The following is a 23,122-nucleotide window of genomic DNA, read 5'->3' on the forward strand; positions in this document are numbered from 1 at the left end:
CTCGGCACTTTACCTGCCTCCACCATGGGTAAGAAAAGCATTTACTAAGTGTATTACCATTGCTATGTATGCCTAACATGTGCCGATCACTATGACAGGCACTTGGCATCTTTCTTACAATAGAGTACGTACCCATATTCAGGTGTGAGTGACATTTACTTTTCATGCCGAGGACTTAATTGTCTTCAAAATAGGTGTTTCGTCCTTTTTATCACTTTGTGTATGTTTTGTATGCAATTTATGTGCTTTTTCTAATAAAGTTTATTACGTTTTTACATTACTTATGTGTATGGAACTCCAATCTCTTGTGTTGTTACAGTGATGGGTATGTCGCACGCCGCAGATAGTCATAAATACAGCTGGAGGTGACATCACAGCCCACATGACCAAAAAGGGAGATCCGGACTAGAAAAAATATTATTTAACCAAGCATTTAAAACAGTATGTTAAAACAGTTAAGATATATATCAGCAACACAGCATATTTTGAAAGTAGAGATGACGCATCACAATATGTGTGCAAGCGGAAACATCACCGCTGGGACACAAACCGGAGGAGACATCAAAACATATACCACCATATAATAAAAGAAATTTGTTACATAATATATATATATATATACCGTATATACTCGAGTATAAGCCGAGATTTTCAGCCCAAATTTTTGGGCTGAAAGTGCCCCCTCGGCTTATACTCGAGTCATGATCGGTGGTGGGGTCGGCGGGTGAGCACTGTCATATACTTACCTAGTCCCGGCGATCCTGGCGCTCCCCCTGCCTGTTACACGGTCTCCGGGTGCAGCAGCCTCTTCCCCTGAGCGGTCACGTGGGACCGCTCATTAGAGAAATGAATAGGCTGCTCCACCCCCCATAGGGGCGGAGCCGCATAATTCATTTCTCTAATCAGCGGTGCCGGTGACCGCTGACAGAGGAAGAGGCTGCGGCACCGAAGACAGGCAGGGGGAAGGAGCGGGACGCCGGGAGCAGGTAAGTATCGCATATTCACCTATCCTGGTTCCACACGCCGGGTGTCGCGCCATCTTCCCGGCGTCTCTCTCTCCGCTCTGACTGTTCAGGCAGAGGGCGCGATGACGCATATAGTGTGCGCGCCGCCCTCTGCCTGATCAGTCAGTGCAGGGAGACGCCGGGAAGATGGCGCCGAGGAGCTGCAAGCAAGACAGGTGAGTATGTGTTTTATTTTTTTTTATTGCAGCAGCAGCTATGGGGCAATAATGGACGGTGCAGAGCACTGTATGGTACAGCTATGGGGCAGAGCACTGTATGGTACAGCTATGGGGCAGAGCACTATATGGCACAGCTATGGGGCAGAGCACTATATGGCACAGCTATGGGGCAGAGCACTATATGGCACAGCTATGGGGCAGAGCACTATATGGCACAGCTATGGGGCAGAGCACTATATGGCACAGCTATGGGGCAGAGCACTATATGGCACAGCTATGGGGCAGAGCACTATATGGCACAGCTATGGGGCAGAGCACTATATGGCACAGCTATGGGGCAGAGCACTATATGGCACAGCTATGGGGCAGAGCACTATATGGCACAGCTATGGGGCAGAGCACTATATGGCACAGCTATGGGGCAGAGCACTATATGGCACAGCTGTGGGGCAGAGCACTATATGGCACAGCTATGGGGCAGAGCACTATATGGCACAGCTATGGGGCAGAGCACTATATGGCACAGCTGTGGGGCAGAGCACTATATGGCACAGCTATGGGGCAGAGCACTATATGGCACAGCTATGGGGCAGAGCACTATATGGCACAGCTATGGGGCAGAGCACTATATGGCACAGCTATGGGGCAGAGCACTATATGGCACAGCTATGGGGCAGAGCACTATATGGCACAGCTATGGGGCAGAGCACTATATGGCACAGCTATGGGGCAGAGCACTATATGGCACAGCTATGGGGCAGAGCACTATATGGCACAGCTATGGGGCAGAGCACTATATGGCACAGCTATGGGGCAGAGCACTATATGGCACAGCTATGGGGCAGAGCACTATATGGCACAGCTATGGGGCAGAGCACTATATGGCACAGCTATGGGGCAGAGCACTATATGGCACAGCTGTGGGGCAGAGCACTATATGGCACAGCTATGGGGCAGAGCACTATATGGCACAGCTATGGGGCAGAGCACTATATGGCACAGCTGTGGGGCAGAGCACTATATGGCACAGCTATGGGGCAGAGCACTATATGGCACAGCTATGGGGCAGAGCACTATATGGCACAGCTATGGGGCAGAGCACTATATGGCACAGCTATGGGGCAGAGCACTATATGGCACAGCTATGGGGCAGAGCACTATATGGCACAGCTATGGGGCAGAGCACTATATGGCACAGCTGTGGGGCAGAGCACTATATGGCACAGCTATGGGGCAGAGCACTATATGGCACAGCAATGGGGCAGAGCACTATATGGCACAGCTATGGGGCAATGGTGCAGAGCATTATATATATGGCACAGCTATGGGGCAACGGTGCAGAGCACTATATGGCACAGCTATGGGGCAATGGTGCAGAGCATTATATATATGGCACAGCTATGGGGCAACGGTGCAGAGCACTATATGGCACAGCTATGGGGCAATGGTGCAGAGCATTATATATGTGGCACAGCTATGGGGCAACGGTGCAGAGCATTGTATATATGGCACAGCTTTATGTGGAGCATCTATGGGGCCATAATGAACGGTATGGAGCATCTATTTTTAATTTTGAAATTCACCGGTACCTGCTGCATTTTTCCCCCTAGGCTTATACTCGAGTCAATAAGTTTTCCCAGTTTTTTGTGGCAAAATTAGGGGGGTCGGCTTATACTCGGGTCGGCTTATACTCGAGTATATACGGTATATATATATATATATATATATATATATATATATATATATATATATATATAAATATTACCAATAAGTGAAGTGCCATATTAAAACAAGTTAAGAGGGAATAAACACCCCTATAATATATAAACATATGAGTGCCCTAGTAATACGTATACAACTATATAAAGATAAATAAATAATAATGAAAAAATAAAAAATAATAAAAAGAAAAGTGCTAAGTGCAGACTGAGCATCTCCGCAAGATAAATTGACATGCTGCAGTCTAGAAAATCGAGCCATATGTGTGTATACGCAGGGATGCTGGGGGCGTCCTGGCACGCATAGTGGAGATGGGATTTCATAAAATCCCCTCCACTATGCTGTAACATCTGGACGCTGTGGATTGGACACTGCAGATGTATGCAGCGTCCAATCCGCAGTGTTAACTGACCATGGAAACATACCTTAACTGGCTAATTAAGGTCTGAAACGTTGTTGAAAGTTATCTGAACACACAAATCTCCAAGAGTGCTTAAACTTTTGCATCGGCCCATTTTCCTTTTTGTAATTATTAAATAGTAAAAAATGGCTATATATATATTTTTTTGCCTAAAATACAAAGGAAATGTGTCATCTTTAACTTTAGGCCTTTTAGAGATTATTTAATCTTTAACTTGCTTAATTGTTCACAATAACAGTAATTTTGAGCAGTGGTGCCCAAACTTCTATATGTCACTGGATTTCTTTCACCCTAAATACTCTGAAATTGGTAGACTTACCACAGTTGCCATTTATAGGACACAGTAGATACCAGGTGAATGCTGTCATGGCAATAGTGCTAAGTTCTCCATCCCTGGCCTAGAATATTAGTAGTACATCTGTATTCACATCCATCTCGACCTCATGTATCCCATATGGCATTTCACAACTCAGGGCTTAAAAGATTTAGTGTTTGTGAAAATTACTCATGGGACTTTATAAATCCACTTATTGGTGAGGCATACCGCAGACGAGCCTTTAAATCTACTCAGTGCTTTCCTTATGTTACTTGCAATGTAATAAAGGTGAAAATCAACAGCCCCACATTACCAATTTCTTAGTTTTCTCCTGAAAAAGAACAACTATTCTGTGCCTTGGAGCAGAGGAAAACATGTAATAATTCTTACTGCGCACGCTACCTATATTTAGTTTTCTTGAAAGTTTACCTTAATTTAAAAGAACACTTACCAGTAGTTGGATATTTTAGGATTTGATTAATTTACTCTGCTTGCTTTCAAACCTTTTGAAGCCAGTCTTCCAAGGGGCAACTACATGTAAAGATTGTAAAAACTTAACATGTCATGTGCTGCTTTGAAATTTGCAGCCTTTATCAAGGCTTTAACCCCTTTCTGACCTCGGACGGGATAGTACGTCCGAGGTCAGAACCCCCGCTTTGATGCCGTCTCCGGCGGTGAGCCCGCATCAAAGCCGGGACATGTCAGCTGTTTTGAACAGCTGACATGTGCCCGCAATAGCAGCGGGTGAAATCGCAATTCACCCGCCGCTATTAACTAGTTAAATGCCGCTGTCAAACGCTGACAGCGGCATTTAACTAGCGCTTCCGGCCGGGCGGCCGGAAATGAGCGCATCGCTGACCCCGTCACATGATCGGGGGTCAGCGATGCTTCTGCAGAGTAACCATAGAGGTCCTTGAGACCTCTATGGTTACTGATCCCGGCTAGCTGTGAGCGCCACCCTGTGGTCGGCGCTCATGGCATACCTGCATTTCTGCTGCAGAGGCGATCGAGTTGTGCCAGCTTCTAGCCTCCCATGGAGGCTATTGAAGCATGGCAAAAGTAAAAAAATGTGAAAAAAATCTAAAAGTTTAAATCAACCCCCCCTTTCGCCCCATTCAATATAAATCAATTAAAAAAAAATGAAACCTACACATATTTGGTATCGCCGAGTCCAGAATCGCCCGATCTATCAATAAAAAAAAGCATTAACCTGATCGCTAAACAGCGTAGCGAGAAAAAAATTAAAAACGCCAGAATTACTTTTTTTTGGTCGCCGGGACATTGCATTAAAATGCAATAACGGGCGATCAAAAGAACGTATCTGCACCAAAATGATATTATTAAAAACGCCAGCTCGGCACGCAAAAAATAAGCCCTCAACCAACCCCAGATCATGAAAAACGGAGACGCTACGGCTATCAGAAAATGGCACAATTTTTTTTTTTTTAGCAAAGTTTGGAATTTTTTTTCACCACTTAGATAAAAAATAACCTAGTCATGTTAGGTGTCTATGAACTCGTAATGACCTGGAGAATCATAATGGCAGGTTAGTTTCAGCATTTAATGAACCTAGCAAAAAAGCCAAACAAAAAACAAGTGTGGGATTGCACTTTTTTTTGCAATTTCACCGCACTTGGAATTTTTTTTCCGTTTTCTAGTACGCGACATGGTAAAACCAATGATGTCTTTCAAAAGTACAACTTGTTTCGCAAAAAATAAGCCCTCACATGGCGATATTGATGGAAAAATAAAAACGTTATGGCTCTGGGAAGGAGGGGAGCGAAAAACCAACACAGAAAAACGGAAAATCCCAAGGTCATGAAGGGGTTAAACATAAATAGATGCAAGCTACTCACAGTTTTGTAGACATGTTCCGGATGTTGTCCACCCTGATTAATAATTTTAACAGCTCTTGTGAACGTTACATTTAGAGATAGCAAGGTTACTGAATGAAGCTGCTGAACGCTATGATACAGCATTGACATGTAATCTTGGTTTGGATACTGGTCTGGTACACTATGTATGTGTAGTTAACGGTTTCTTTGGCTGTTAATATATGTGGCTTTTGCTCTTAGGTTCAAAGACGCCAGCTTGTGCTCTTATTTTCTGCTGCTTCTCTGAGAAATCCATTAAAAAAAATATATATATATACCATATGGTTACAGGTGGGCCTTTTTATTTAATGCTAATTTTTTGCCAAGAGTGTTGTTCCCACAGGATTCTCTGGGCCGTGTGTTTAGGCTGCTTTAAATGATTACCCTGTGAGCAATGCCTCCCTTAACCATAAAAATCAGCACTAAACAAAAAGGCCCATTTCTCTGAAACTGTATACCAGATTAAAAAATCAAAACTACAGAATACTCACAGGAGCAGCGTGAATAAAATAAGAGCCAAATCTAGCCATTTTGGACTTGGTGATAGGTCTCCTTTAAGCACCTTCTTTTAGAATATCTTCTCATCATTTTAAGGGCTCATTCCGTCTTGCGATGAAATCAGACAAATACCATCCGATAAATAATCAGATTGAATTCGGACCAATGTTATAATATGTGTGTTCATCTACGTTTTTTTTTTCCAGCTCGGATCTAATCACGATCGGACTGGAAAAAAGTCGCAGCATGCTGCGATTGTAATCGGAAATCGTATTGCATCCCGCAATAGACGTCAATGGGTGCAAGAAAAAAATCACACAGCACTGGGACCATGTGAGTGCTGTCCGATTTTTCCACACCGATGTCCTTTGAAAAGCCGGCAATTAAAGGGAACCTGTCACCACGTTTTTGGAAGATGGGATAAAAATAGCGTTAAATAGGGGCAGAGGTGGGCGTTACATTAGTGTGTGTGTTATGCGTTTATTACCCACCTAAGTTGCCGAAATAACTTTGCAAAGTCTCCGTTTTCGCCTGTCAATCAGGCTGGTCAGGTCGCATGGGCGTTGTCTTCCCCCAGATTTGGCGTAGTTTTCCGTTGGTGGCGTAGTGGTGTGCGCATGCCCAAAGTCCGGAATCCTCTTCCAGGGGATTTAAAATAGCGCGGTGTTCGTTATTGCATTGGTGATCGGTGGGCGCGGCCATCTTCCTTTGGCCGCGCGTGCGCAGAAGCGGCGCTCTGCTGGCCGCGGCTTCAGGAAAATGGCCGCCGCGATATCCATCTGCGCACGCGCGGCATCCCGCGGCCATTTTCCTGAAGCCGCGGCCAGCAGAGCGCCGCTTCTGCGCACGCGCGGCCAAAGGAAGATGGCCGCGCCCACCGATCACCAATGCAATAACGAACACCGCGCTATTTTAAATCCCCTGGAAGAGGATTCCGGACTTTGGGCATGCGCACACCACTACGCCACCAACGGAAAACTACGCCAAATCTGGGGGAAGACACCACGCCCATGTGACCTGACCAGCCTGATTGACAGGCGAAAACGGAGACTTTGCAAAGTTATTTCGGCAACTTAGGTGGGTAATAAACGCATAACACACACACTAATGTAACGCCCACCTCTGCCCCTATTTAACGCTATTTTTATCCCATCTTCCAAAAACGTGGTGACAGGTTCCCTTTAATGTGCTTCATACAGTAAAATCACAGAGTGACAGGTTAGAATAGAATAGATACAGTTGTGGCCAAAAGTATTGACACCCCTGCAATTCTTTCAGATAATGCTCAGTTTCTTCCTGAAAATTATTGCAATCACAATTCTTTGGTATTATTATCTTCATTTAATTTGTCTTAAATGAAAAAACACAAAAGAGAATGAAGCAAAAAGGAAAACGTTGATAATTTCACACAAAACTCCAAAAATGGGCCAGACAAAAGTATTGGCACCCTCAGCCTAATACTTGGTTGCACAACCTTTAGCCAAAATAACTGTGACCTACCGCTTCCGGTAACCATCAATGAGTTTCTTGCAATGCTCTGCTGGAATTTTAGACCATTCTTCTTTGGCAAACTGCTCCAGGTCCCTGATATTTGAAGGGTGCCTTCTCCAAACTGCCATTTTTAGATCTCTCTACAGGTGTTCTATGGGATTCAGGTTTGGACTCATTGCTGGCCACCTTAGAAGTCTCCAGTGCTTTCTCTCAAACCATTTTCTAGTGCTTTTTGAAGTGTGTTTTGGGTCATTGTCCTGCTAGAAGACCCATGACCTCTGAGGGAGACCCAGCTTTCTCACACTGGGCCCTATATTATGCTGCAAAATTTGTTGGTAGTCTTCAGACTTCATAATGCCATGCACAAGGTCAAGCAGTCCAGTGCCAGAGGCAGCAAAGCAACCCCAAAACATCAGGGAACCTCCGCCATGTTTGACTGTAGGGACCGTGTTCTTTTCTTTGAATGCCTCTTTTTTTCTCCTGTAAACTCTATGTTGATGCCTTTGCCCAAAAAGCTCTACTTTTGTCTCATCTGACCAGAGAACATTCTTCCAAAACGTTTTAGGCTTTTTCAGGTAAGTTTTGGCAAACTCCAGCTTGACTTTTTTTATATCTCGGGGTAAGAAGTGGGGTCTTCCTGGGTCTCCTACCATACAGTCCCTTTTCATTCAGACGCTGACGGATAGTACGGGTTGACACTGTTGTACCCTCGGACTGCAGGGCAGCTTGAACTTGTTTGGATGTTAGTCGAGGTTCTTTATGCAACATCCACACAATCTTGTTTTGAAATCTCTTGTCAATTTTTCTTTTCCCTCCACATCCATGGAGGTTAGCCACAGTGCCATGGGCTTTAAACTTCTTGATGACACTGCGCACGTTAGATCCGGGAACATTCAGGTCATTGGAGATGGACTTGTAGCCTTGAAATTGCTCATGCTTCCTCACAATTTGGTTTCTCAAGTCCTCAGACAGTTCTTTGGTCTTCTTTCTTTTCTCCATGCTCAATGTGGTACACACAAGGACACAGGACGAGTCAACTTTAATCCATGTCAACTGGCTGCAAGTGTGATTTAGTTATTGCCAACACCTGTTAGGTGCCACAGGTAAGTTACAGGTGCTGTTAATTACACAAATTAGAGAAGCAGCACATGATTTTTCGAACAGTGCCAATACTTTTGTCCACCCCCTTTTTATGTTTGGTGTGGAATTATATCCAATTTGGCTTTAGGACAATTCTTTTTGTGTTTTTTCATTTAAGACAAATTAAATGAAGATAATAATACCAAAGAATTTGTGTTTGCAATCATTTTCAGGAAGAAACTGAGAATTATCTGACAGAATTGCAGGGGTGTCAATACTTTTGGCCACAACTGTATCTATTCTATTCTAACCTGTCACTGTGATTTTACTGTATGAAGCCCATTAATTGCTGGCTTTTCAAAGGACATCGGTGTGGAAAAATCGGACAGCACTCACATGGTCCCAGTGCTGTGTGATTTTTTTTCTTGCACCCATTGACGTCTATTGCGGGATGCAATACGATTTCCGATTACAATCGCAGCATGCTGCGACTTTTTTCCAGTCCGATCGTGATTAGATCCGAGCTGGAAAAAAAAACGTAGATGAACACACATATTATAACATTGGTCCGAATTCAATCTGATTATTTATCGGATTGTATTTGTCTGATTTCATCGCAAGAGGGAATGAGCCCTTAAAATGATGAGAAGATATTCTAAAAGAAGGTGCTTAAAGGAGACCTATCACCAAGTCCATAGAATACATAGATATATAGATGTCAGTGATACACACATACTGTATATATGTATATTTATTGCATAGATTGATAGAAGAAAAGCCGGCAATTCATGTGCGGTGTACAGTATGATCACAGCGTGACAGGTTAGAATAGATATATACAGTACACATAGAATGTGTGTGTATGTATATATATATATATATATATATATATATATATATATATACATACACAATATATATATATATATATATATATATATATATATATATATATACACTCACTGGCCACTTTATTAGGTACACCTGTCCAACTTCTTGTTAACACTTAATTTCTAATCAGCCAATCACATGGCGGCAACTCAGTGCATTTAGGCATGTAGACATGGTCAAGACAATCTCCTGCAGTTCAAACCGAGCATCAGTATGGGGAAGAAAGGTGATTTGAGTGCCTTTGAACGTGGCATAGTTGTTGGTGCCAGAAGGGCTGGTCTGAGTATTTCAGAAACTGCTGATCTACTGGGATTTTCACGCACAACCATCTCTAGGGTTTACAGAGAATGGTCCGAAAAAGAAAAAAAATCCAGTGAGCGGCAGTTCTGTGGGCGGAAATGCCTTGTTGATGCCAGAGGTCAGAGGAGAATGGGCAGACTGGTTCGAGCTGATAGAAAGGCAACAGTGACTCAAATCGCCACCCGTTACAACCAAGGTAGGCCTAAGAGCATCTCTGAATGCACAGTGCGTCGAACTTTGAGGCAGATGGGCTACAGCAGCAGAAGACCACACCGGGTACCACTCCTTTCAGCTAAGAACAGGAAACTGAGGCTACAATTTGTACAAGCTCATCGAAATTGGACAGTAGAAGATTGGAAAAACGTTGCTTGGTCTGATGAGTCTCGATTTCTGCTGCGACATTCGGATGGTAGGGTCAGAATTTGGCGTAAACAACATGAAAGCATGGATCCATCCTGCCTTGTATGGAGCATCTTTGGGATGTGCAGCCGAAAAATCTGCGGCAACTGTGTGATGCCATCATGTCAATATGGACCAAAATCTCTGAGGAATGCTTCCAGCACCTTGTTGAATCTATGCCACGAAGAATTGAGGCAGTTCTGAAGGCAAAAGGGGGTCCAACCCGTTACTAGCATGGTGTACCTAATAAAGTGGCCGGTGAGTGTATATATATATATATACATATATATATATATATATATATATATATATATATATATATATATATATATATATATATATATATATATATATATATACACACAGGGTGGACCATTTGTATGGATATACCTGGGTGGGCCATTTACAAAGTTGGATCCAAAATGGTCGACTTAAAAATGGCCGCCATGGTCACCACCCATCTTGAAAAGTTTTCCCCCTCCCATATACTAATGTGCCACAGTTTGTTGATATCACCAACCATTTACATTTTATTTAGGTGTATCCATATAAATGGCCCACCCTGTACAGTTCAGCACTAGTGATTAGCGAGTATACCCGATACTCGAGTTTCTGCGAGCACGCTCGGGTGGTCTCCGAGTATTTCAGCGTGCTCAGAGATTTAGTTTACAGTTGATGCAGCTGCATTATTTGCAGCTTGAATACATGTGGAGATTCCTTAACAAATAGTCAATCCTCACTTGTATTCAGGATGTCTATCAGCCACAAATCATTCAGCTGCGTTGACATAAACTAAATCTCCGAGCACACCAAAATACTCGGAGACCACCCGAGCGTGCTCGGAGAAACTCGAATATCGAGCATACTGGCTCATCACTAGTCAGCACACAAAAAACAAACCCTTGCACAGTCATATTGATGGAAAAATTAAAAAAATCCAGGTCTCTGTAAATGGCAACATACAATTGTTGTTTTTTTTTGTTGCAAATATAAAAATTACTTTTCACTACTAAAATATAAAAGAAGCAAAATCAGACCTCTAAAATAATCATGTGACTGCAAACAATGTTTTTGGTCAACTTGACTGTGAATTGCTGTCTTGTGACTTATGTTGCCTTGAGGTTACACTAGTTGAGCGCCAGCAATAGATGACTGCCGATCAGCTACTTATTTGCTGATCATTTAATAGCTTGTTTACACAGCCGACCCCCCATCAACTGCACAGAACAACCTGTAATAGATCATACTGTGTGCGTGGGATGTCATTTTCTCGTTATTCCCATTTACACAATTTAATACGCTGAAGAAAACATTGATTTTTTTGTGCAAAATAGTTGTGGTTATTCATCAGGTGATCAGCAGCTTTTTCACTGTAAAACAAGTCTTCCTATGAGCTCTCGTTTCAAAATAATCGTGAAGTGTAAAAGTGTTAGAGGAACATTAGGGCAATCAACATAAAAATTACAGTAAATTTTCAATTTCTGAATTTTTATTTCCATACATACATAAAAAAACAATAAAGTTAGATTAATATGGCATGGAGGACGACTGAAATCGGGCATCTGGGATGGGCAGACAGTATGGTCTGATTATTGTGGCTATGGAGTTAAGGGACATATTCAGAGCGGAGAGGATTTTGGGAGGTTTCTTACACATACACTGGGATTAGTGCAAGGTCAGGAAGAAAAGGGGCTGAAGGAACTGTCCAAATAAAGTAACCCTTTCAGGTATAATATGTTGTTCTAAAAAATATATATATAAATATATAGCATGAATATCTGCTTAGACGCTGTATCTGATATGTTTGCACAGCGCCAATATATTCCTTAGGGATTTCCAAAAATTATCTTTACTTGCTCCTCTCATTTGGGCTCACGGTCTCAATTTCATGTCATTATAAGGGATGAGCGGAAACGTGCAAGTTTGCGTTGAGATACCTGACCCAAACTTTATTCCAAACTTCGGTTCGGGTACCAGAACTATACCCAAACATGAATCAGAACCCGAACCCCATTGATTGGGGACCCGAACTTTATTCCAAACTGGACACGAACCCCATTGAATGGGGACCCGAACTTTATTCCAAACTTTAGTTCAGGTACCAGAACTATACCCAAACATGAATCAGAACCCGAACTCCATTGATTGGGGACCCGAGCTTTATTCCAAACTTTGGTTCAGGTACCAGAACTATACCCAAACATGAATCAGAACCCGAACCCCATTAAATGGGGACCCAAACTTTATTCCAAACTTTGGTTCAGGTACCAGAACTGCACCCAAACAGGAATCAGAACCCGAACCCCATTAAATGGGGACCCGAACTTTATTCCAAACTTTGGTTCAGGTACCAGAACTATACCCAAACATTTACCAGAACCTGAACCCCATTGAATGGGGACCCAAACTTTATTCCAAACTTCGGTTCGGGTACCAGAACCATACCCAAACATTTACCAGAACGTGAATCCCATTGATTGGGACCGAACTTTATTCCAAACTTTGGTTCAGGTACCAGAACTACACCCAAACATTTACCAGAACCTGAACCCCATTGAATGGGGACCCAACTTTATCCCAAACTTCGGTTCAGGTACCAGAACCATACCCAAACATGAATCAGAACCCGAACCCCATTGATTGGGGACCCGAACTTTATTCCAAACTTTGGTTCGGGAACCAGAACTATACCCAAATATGAACCAGGACCCGAACCCCATTGATTGGGGACCTAAACGTTTGATCTGGAAAATATTGTAGCCCTAGCCTTAGATTAGGTTGTCAGTTTCATCCAGAAAACAATTTTGTTCTTGTCATCCTTGTACAGTCCGCATCTAATCCTTTTATTACAGCAGCAGCTATTAATCATTTATAAGAACATTAGTTTTCTGTGCTACAGAATTGCAATGTATCCATAAAAATCGGACGCTAAGCTGTGTCTGTATTTTCACGCACCCATAGACTTGAATGTGCGAGTCTTTATTCACACGCAGATTCGGTCAGTGAAAATAAAACCCCTAATCTACACTGCCCCAATGGATAACGTTGGTCTGAGTGCTGGTTTTTGTCACAGGTAACAGTTGGACTGAACATACAGTCGTGTGATCGATCCCTAAAAGATTTTCCCATATTCTCCAGTTTCGCATCCAGGTTAGCGATTACATTGCCAAATATTTTCTGGATCTGATCTGCTGAGGGTGAATGCCAAGTGTGCATTAAATATTAAGGCAGCAAAAGCTCAAATGAATAAATAAAGAAAGTGTTTTCTGTAACAATAGTTTGTTTAACGTGGCGTCGGTATGAGATTGGAGCCGCCTCCGAGAAGTGAATGGGTGATGATTGACTGATGAAACATGAGCCTGTTTACACACAGCGTAGTGCTTGTGGGTCAGCGCAGTGGAAAATGAGAGGCTCAATTCAGCACATTTTGGGCTGATAAGTCAGCACTTTAGAGATGTATACCTGAACCTTACTGTTAGCTGTTTTCTGCCTCAGTAACTGCAGTACGACTAACAGAGCAAAAAGTGACAGTCACCAAATTACAAACTAAATATGCTGTAGATTCTAAAAAAACAACAACCACCATATATCATTTCCAGTATTTATATATGTCTAAAAGCTATATGGTATTAATGTAAACACAATGTGTGGCCGACCGTCTGGTGTCCGATTTACTATAATTTATGCATAAATTAATTTGCCGCATAATACTTCCAGGAGGTTTTTGATAAAAACTGGAGGAGGAATTTCCCTCCAAAGTTTCTATTATGTATGAAGCAGAAAAGCACAATTTAAAGACCTTTGTAGCCATTTATAAAATGTGCGTTTTGTTTTTAGCTTTAAACCCCTAAGGCTACATTTCCACTATGAGTTTTTGATGTTGCTGATCTTCTGCAGCGGTTAAGTAAATGAGGTTACTTTTTTTTTAAATCACGTTTTGAGTGCGTTTTTACATTTTTATCATGTTTTTTGCTATTTCTTGTCTCTTTTTGGCATGCCATGCTTTAAAAAAGCTGCTTTGTTTTTAATACATCCTAGTATTTGGCTTTGCCAATACTTTATTGATATAGTCATATGCGGATTACATGCTTTTTTCATGCTTTTCCACTGTGGAAACGCACTAAAAGCGTACACTCATCATATATTTTTATCAATTAGGTACATACTGATTGTGGGAATAATCTCTTTGCATTCCCCACTAGTGTGAGTGATGTGTTTTTTTTGATCATTGTTATTTATTTTTTTTGTCATTTTAAACCCTATAATGAAGCCTAATGGAAAATACCTGAAAAATGACAACAAGCATAGATCATGCTGCCTTTTGAAAAAAAAGGCAAAGGACCCAAAAATACACAGCAAAAACAGGGTAAAATGGCACAAACAACAACATCTTTGTTGATTCAGGATAAGGTCTTGGCACGTTTTTTTTTTCTCTCCATTCTAGATAGGATTTGACTGAATAATTGATATTATTTTGATGTGTGCATTTACCTGTGCAGTTGTTTGACATTTTGATGTAAAATTCATGATATCCAATATCCTAACACAGTGGGCGACGTGTGAAAACATGGATAAAGGCTAGAATTGTTGCCTATAACATCAATCACCACTCACCGCTTTTATTTCTCATTGCTGCATATTTGCATACTGTATTGTATACAGGTAAAAAAAGATGAGATTTATATAAATCTCATAGCTGTTGTGCTTTTATTTCATGCTGCACAAAATGATCCGCGGTGCGATTTTGAAATCTGAAATTTGTCAATTTCTATTGTAAACATGCAAATTTCCTCCTAGACTTGATTGAGGGTCAGAAATTCGACAGATAAAAAACACGTATGCTGGGAGGTCTTCATGTGGTGCTCTACTTACATATTCATACTGATGGCTTATGATAGGTCGCTAATCCCTCAAGTGACCTACCTCCTATTTTACAGTGTCAGGCGCCATCCTGACACTGTAGGTTACTAGGCACAATCCTGCTGACATGTTTGCTTTAAAACTTGACCTATCCAGAAAAAAAAGACACAGCTGGAAAAAAACACAATAAAATGGCAAGAAATCTGTCTTTGTGAACCCAAATGTTAAAAGTGTAGCACTATATGGGCAGCACAGTGGCTCAGAGGTTAGCACTGTATCTCTGGAGTCCTGGGTTCAAGCCCACCAAGGACAAGATCTGTAAGGAGTTTGTATGTTCTTCCCGTGTTTGTGTTAATTTCCACCGGGTTCTCCGGTTTCTTCCCACACTCCAAAGACATAGTGATAGGTAATCAAGATTGAGAGCCTTAATGGGGGCAGTGACGATAATATCTGTGAAATTAATGGCATTAAATAAATAAGCAAAATAAAGGAAATAAATAATTGTCATTACAAATCGTAAATTGAGACAGGCAGGTCCAGGGCAGATTTTTTATTTTTAGTAAACTGCATCATTGTAAATCTTTAGAAAGCCAAAAATATACATTTGATCTTACTGCGCTAATTACAGATTCTAGAGACTTGTCATGTGCCATTAGGTCCTCTATAGCATCTGTATGTACATAGGACTTTTTGAAGATATAATACTAAAGTTTTATATTAAAATGACATAGTGGCTTATAAGATTGTTGGTGTGCAGCCGTTCGCTGTATCAACAATAAACAGATCAATGATTCGCAATGTTTTGCAAGCTGAAGCTTGGGAATAATCCATCAAGACTCTGAGTCCAATACCTTATCATTTCTTTGTCACTCAGCAACCACAAGAACACAGAATAATATTGGGTTTTGACTGATTCATTTTTAAAGAGGCATCAGTGTTCCTATCAGACAAAATTATACCAAAATTGTGTTGTTTTTTTCATGACTATTATTGTTTCATATACATTGAAGGACAATTGAAGCTGATGATGAATACGCTGTGTGATTTATAGACTGAAAGCAAGAGTCTAGAGATGGGTAAACCCGAACAGTAAAGTTCGGCGTCCGTACCGAACATCTACTGTTTGGGCACGGACAACGAACACGGACTTCACCAGGAAGTCCATGTTACTGTTCGGGTTCGGCTGACCAAACACCGGGTGTTTGTCGCGCTGTCATGTGCATGACAGCGCAGCAAACACCGCTTCTGATCGGCAGTGAAATTGTCCCCGCCGGTCAGATAGCAGCATTTCCCACGCTGTCAAAAGACAGCGTGAGCGCTCAGCTGTGATCGGAGGTTTAAAGTTCACCTCCGGTCACTGGTGTCAGCTGATGGGACTACTACTCCCATCATCCAAAACCTGCTGCCGCTAATAACAGTGAGAGCAGGAGCGGTGGATGGGAGTATTCATCAGCTGCTTCTGTGCTGTAAATAAATAATTTAAAAAAATGGCTTGGGTTTCCCTGTATTTCTGTTAACCAGCCAGGCAAAACTCACAGCTGGGGGCTGTAACCCTCAGATGTCAGCTTCAGCAAGGCTAGTTATCAAGAATAGAGGGGTTCCCACACTGTATTTTTTAATCATTTCAATATTTTTTGACAACCAGCCTTGCTAAAGCAAACAGCTGAGAGCTGGTAAGGGGCCATTGAATTTGCCCCCCAGCCCAAAAATAGCAGCCTGCAGCTACCCAGAAAAGACATCTATTAGATGCGCCAATTCTCTCGCTTTCCCCGACTACTCCCACTTTTCCTGTAGTGGTGACAAGTGGGGTTAATATTTATGGGGTTAATGTCACCTTTGTGTTTTCCGGTGACATCAGGCCCACATCTTAGTAATGGAAAGGCTTCTATAAGACAACTATCCATTACTAATCCTACAGTTGTATTGTAAATAAAGACACAGCAAGAATAAAGTCCATTAATTGAAAGAAAGACACAGACTTCCTTTAATAATCTTAATTAAACCATACTTACTGCAACACCTAATTCCACCGAAGCCCTCGATCTCCTGTAATAAATAATAAACCAAAAATAATAAAACAATATACCATACCTGTCCGTCATTCTGTCCCACTCCATAATCCATCTCTGGGGGATAAATAGTTTTCATCCAGGCTGAGAACCATTGGGGATTGAACTGCTGGGAGTGCAGCCTCAGTGAATGGAGATGACATTCTTGAGGTTACCTATGGTCACTAAGGCTCTGTTCCCAGTCGGGCTGAGCTGCGGTGACGTCTGTGAGATCCCTGGTAGCAGCGTGAGAGTTTTTCTAATTGATGCGCCTTTTCTGAGCGGTTGCTTACCAGCCTGAGAATAACAGCCCCCAGCTGTCTGCTTCAGCAAGGTTGGTTGTCAAAAATAAGGGGGACCCAACGCCGTTTTTTTAAATTATTTATTTAAATAATTAAAAATATGGGATGAGGACCCCTCTATTCTTGATAACTAGCCTTGCTGAAGCTGACAGCTGAGGATTGCAGCCCCCAGCTGTGAATTTTTCCTGGCTGGTTAACAAAAATACAGGGGAACCCACGCTGTTTTTTACAAATTATTTATTTACAGCGCAGGAGCGGCCGATGAATACTCCCATCCGCCGCTCCTGGTCTCGCTGTTATTAGTGGCAGCAAGTGTCAGATGATGGAAGCAGTTGTCCCATCAGCTGACACAAGTTTATGCCTCCGATCACAGCCGAGCGCTCACACTGTCTTTTGACAGTGTGGGAACCGCCACTCTCTGACCGGCAGTTATTAGATTTTCACTGTTGATCCAGCAATCATGCAACAATTGCTCTCTCTGGATAAATTCTAAATTGATTGTCTACCCTTGGATATGATCTTTCTTTCTTAATCTAGTAGTAATGAAATTATGTGTAAATTTTTTAATGCATCTATTTAGCGACTGGAGCTCCATTTTTGTAATAGATTGTCCATAATCCCCTGCATAGATTACTAACAATGTGCAGACATATAGTGAATGGTTAAATAATCGAATAGCCTTCTGCTATCACCAGGGAGAGCCCTGCATACTCATCATGTATTAAAACAATATGCGCTAAACTCCCCTGAGGGTTTGTTTCCACCGTCAGGATTGGCTCCGGATTTGAAACAGGTGAAATCTGCATCTGAGGTCACTGACAGGTCACCTGCCTTTTTGATGTGTTTTTTCAGTACATGCGTTTTTACTAGAAATAAAGCTTATTGAAAGTTGGCTTCTGGGAAGGAAAAAAAAGTGATTTCCTGTTTGCAGATAGGGTACGTGCACACAGTAAACGCTGCGGATTGGACGCTGCGTACATCTGCAGTGTCCAACCCGCAGCGGCCAGATGTTACAACATAGTGGATGGGATTTCTTGAAATCCCATCTCCACTATGCTTTCAAAAACACAGGCGGCAGACCTGCGTAACGGACATGCGGTGCGTCTTTCCAACCCGCAGCATGTCTATTTACGATACGGAGATGCTCCGTCCCCACAGTGTAAATTTCCCATAGACTATCATTAGATGCGGTAAATCCACATCTAATTATTAGTCACATGCGTAATAACTGCGGAAACACAGCTTACTATGCATGCAAACTAATTTACAAATGTTGAATCTGGTGTCACATCCGGAAGTACGTGACGGACCGGTGTCACACTTGCGAGTGTGATGTGAGAAACTCACGCGATTGTCTCGCATCAACACTTGGCACTGCCGCCGGCACTCAGGACCGGAGCATGCGGCTGCATACAAATACATGCAGCCTCACACTCCGGTCCCGAGTGCCGGGTGTTGATGTGAGAGACTCGCATGAGTTTCTCACATCACACTCGCAAGTGTGACACCGGCCACACAGGAATATGTAATGTCCTTTCCTCTTTTTTAAACTAAATAAATATTTTTTTTTTAAAAATGGCGTGGGCTCCCGCCCCAATTTTCAAAACCAGCAGGGGGAAAGCCAGTGACTGGGGGCCGATCTTTATAGCCTGGGAAGGCGGTAATACCCATGGAGCTTCCCAGCCTATTAATATCAGCTCACAGCTGTATACTTAACCTTTATTGGTTATTAAAATAGGGGGACCCCCAAAGAAATGATGTAGGGACCCCCTATAATTAATAACCGGCAAAGGCTAGGCAGGCAGCTGCGGGCTGATATTAATAGCCTATGAAGAGACCATGGATATTGCCCCCCCCCCCCCCCAGCTACAAACACCGGCTCTCAGCCGCCCCAGAAATGGTGCATCTCTAAGATGCTCCAATTCCGGCACTTAGCCTCGTTCTTCCCACTTGCCCTGTAGCGGTGGAAAGTGGAGGAATAGTTTGGGGGTTAATGTCATCTTTGTAATGTAATGTGACATCAAGCCCATTAGTAATGGAGAGGCATCAATAAGACACCTATCCATTACTAATCTTATAGTTATTACAGGTTAGATAATGACACAGCCAGAATAAAGTATTTTAATGAAATAAAACACAACACCGTTTTCCCATCTTTATTGTTCTACTAATTCCCCGAATCCCCCGCTCTCCTGCAAAAACAATAAATAAATAAAGCAACGCAAATACTTCCTGATCTGACGTAGGCCTTAATAACGAGTGTCCCACGACGAGTCCAGCTCTGCTACATCTTGATGCCGGACATCCAGATGTAGCAGAGCTTGTAGATGACCGCAGGAGATTACTCTCCGTCAGTCACCTGCACTGCAGTTCTCACAATCAGCTGATCATGAGAACCAGCCTACAGTAGTGACCGGAGGTAAGCTCAGGGGAGCTCAGTCATTGCGAGAACTGCAGTGGACGCGGACTTCCGGCTGTCACAAGGTAAGAGATTATTTAAATTAATTTGCATGCGTAGTAAGCTGCGGTTTTGCACTTATTAGGCATGTGACTAATAATTAGATGCTGTTTTACCGCATCTAATGTTAGGGTTTGTTTCCACAGGGTGTATTGGCAGCGCTTTGGATGCAGCGGATAACCCGCTCCGCTCAAAGACCTTTAGTACGCATGGTGATTACGCGCGTGTTCATTGAACACATGCAAAATCACCGCATCCTATACATAGACTGTGTTATTTATCTTGCGGAGACTGAGCGTCTCTGCAAGATAAATAGACATGTTGTGGTCTATAAAGACTCGCCACATGTCCGGTTACGCAGGTCTGCCACCTGCATGTTTCATAAAATCCCCTCCACTATGCTGTAGCATCTGGACGCTGCGGCTGTATGCAGCATCCAATCCGCAGCAAAAACTCAAGCAATACGCTCCGTGGAAACATACCCAAAGTATATGGGAAATTTACGCTGCAGAGATGGAGCGCCTCCGCATCGTAAATAGACATGCTGCGGTCTATAAAGATGCGCCGCATGTCTGGCGCATGCTTCTCTGAACCCATAGTGGAGATGGGATTTCATGAAATCCCCTCCACTATGCGGTAACATCAAACCCGCAGTGTTTCCTGACTGTGGAAATATACCCTAGGGGATGACTGAAGGTAGCTAGAATGAAATTATGTCTTTGCAAAAAATATATGGCTTTCTGTATTGTAGGTGCCGTTTTCTTTAATGAAGCATAGTGTTGGGATCTGGTTTTAGAGACCCTATTACAAAAACTAGAGCCAATTCCACCCCTATCTCCTGATCTGGCAGGATTGAAGACACTGAGGGTGCACCTGGTTTACCATATGCCACAATACAGTTCACAGTTCATTTTTAACACAGAATATCCTGCTGTAACGTGATCGATGTGCAGCTTGTTAAAATAGGCATCTGTATGCATGGATTTTTTTGTACTGCATTATATTACCGTATATTCTTTTACAATCTCATCCAAAATACCAGCAACTGTAAGAACACATTTGTACAGACAAGACGAGCTATAGCTTGCTATGTCTAGATCTCTAAATGCTTATTTATAGATGTGCTGTTGAGTCAGAAAACGCTTTGATGGAAGTTAAAGGGACGCTAGCAATGGGAAGAGCCCATGAAGTGAGCGCAGCTTCGATAAAGATATGCCTGCGGCACCCTTCTGTTGTGGACATATGTTCGGGGGATGCATTCAATATTTAATATTACTTCTACCTAGCAATACACAAATCATAAAACATTAGATATGTTATAAGTACCAATGCAATGTTGAGATACCCAGATTTTAGATAAAGTAACAAGACATTCAGAAAACAGTGAAGTGACAGATTCTCTTTCAATTAGTTTTTAAGAGACCTAGTCCATGTGGCGCAGAAACACTCAACAAAAAAATAATGTAAATAATATTTCCAAAAGTTATTAACAGGCGTTGCAAATTTCTCCAGTGCATTTTACATAATTCGGCATTTTTAGTGGGATGCCAACATTACAGAGGTTGTCCACTACTTTTTTCTTTGATGACCTATCCTTAGAGTGCTTTCACAATGCGTTTTTTATTTCCCGTCGGGGCATACGCCCTAAATGGTGATGGCAGACCAAATAAGAGCTCTGCCGTGCACGTTTTTCGGAAGTGTATGCCTACAGGAGGCAGACACGCCCGAAAATGATGCACGGTTATCAATGTCTGATTGGCTGGGATCCTACACCCAGTGTCCCCGCCGACCAGATGCTCTCAGCCTGCTGGAATGCGATGATTGCGGAGCTCTTCTGTCTGCTGATACAGCAGAGTGCTACACATCCGTCTCCCTTTGATTTGGTTAGGAGGCCGAGGTGCAGTACCCTGGCACGACCATTATTAGAAGACGGAGCCACTACGCAATCACGCAGCTGCCGACACCAAGAGCAGCTGATCAGCGGGGGTGCCTGGTGTCAGATCCCGACCAATCAGACATTGATAGGTCATCAATGAAAAAGTAGTGGACAACCTATTGAATTATTTATTTCTAGTTTGTACATAGTGCTGACTTCCTAACCCCTCACATTAGCCCATGTTCACAGTGGGCTTACAATACAGAATAGAGTAATTATTGTATGTAGGTTTTGAAACTTGGAAGAAAAATGTAATGGAAACTCAAGGAAACCCTCATCAAATTACTATCTGATATAAAATGGATTTATTGGTTTAGAAAACCCAATTTCGAAAAAATCCTGATTAGGACCATTAGCTATTAACTAGAGATAAGAGTGTTTACGCCAAGCGTCTATAGGTTTGCAGGACTTGCCATGTAAGTGCATTAGATCGGTAGCCCGTGCATTTCACTGGTAACTATGTAATTGCAGGGGGATTGAACACTTGCTGCTGGTTCCTGAATAGACCTCAGTAGGACACCCTATAATCAACTGAGCATTAAAGATTCCTGATAAAGAAATGGAAAACAAGGAGGCCATGTTGTAGCATGATGATTTCATTCTGATTTCCTAAGGGTACCGTCACACAGTGCCATTTTGATCGCTACGACGGCACGATCCGTGACGTCGCAGCGATCGTATGATTATCGCTCCAGCGTCGTAGACTGCGGTCACACGTTGCAATCACGGCGCTGGAGCGATGCCGAAGTCCCCGGGTAACCAGGGTAAACATCGGGTTACTAAGCGCAGGGCCGCGCTTAGTAACCCGATGTTTACCCTGGTTACCAGCGTAAACGTAAAAAAAACAAACAGTACATACTTACATTCCGGTGTGTGTCCCCCGGCGTCTCAGCTTCTCTGCACTGTGTAAGCACCATAGCCGGAAAGCACAGCGGTGACGTCAGACGTCACCGCTGTGCTCGCTTTCTGGCTGGCCGGCGCTCACAGTGCAGAGAAGCTGAGACGCCGGAGGACAGACACCGGAATGTGAGTATGTACTGTTTGTTTTTTTTACTTTTACGCTGGTAACCACGGTAAACATCGGGTTACTAAGCGCGGCCCTGCGCTTAGTTACCCGATGTTTACCCTGGTTACAAGCGAACACATCGCTGGATCGGTGTCACACACAACGATCCAGCGATGTCAGCGGGTGATCAAGCGACGAAAGAAAGTTCCAAACGATCTGCTACGACGTACGATTCTCAGCAGGGTCCCTGATCGCTGCTGCGTGTCAGACACTGCGATATCGTATGGATATCGCTGGAACGTCACGAATCGTACCGTCGTAGCGATCAAAGTGTGACTGT

General features: G+C 42.8%; 1 protein-coding gene across 1 annotated transcript in view; it reads left to right on the forward strand.

Annotated features, from left to right (window-relative positions):
- Positions 1 to 23,122, forward strand: part of CAMK1D (calcium/calmodulin dependent protein kinase ID) — a 362,392-nt gene that overhangs the window by 172,390 nt on the left and 166,880 nt on the right. The gene's annotated exons all lie outside the window — the stretch shown is intronic.

The sequence above is a fragment of the Ranitomeya variabilis genome, chromosome 5 (assembly GCF_051348905.1).
Source record: "Ranitomeya variabilis isolate aRanVar5 chromosome 5, aRanVar5.hap1, whole genome shotgun sequence".
Taxonomy (NCBI): Eukaryota; Metazoa; Chordata; class Amphibia; order Anura; family Dendrobatidae; genus Ranitomeya; species Ranitomeya variabilis.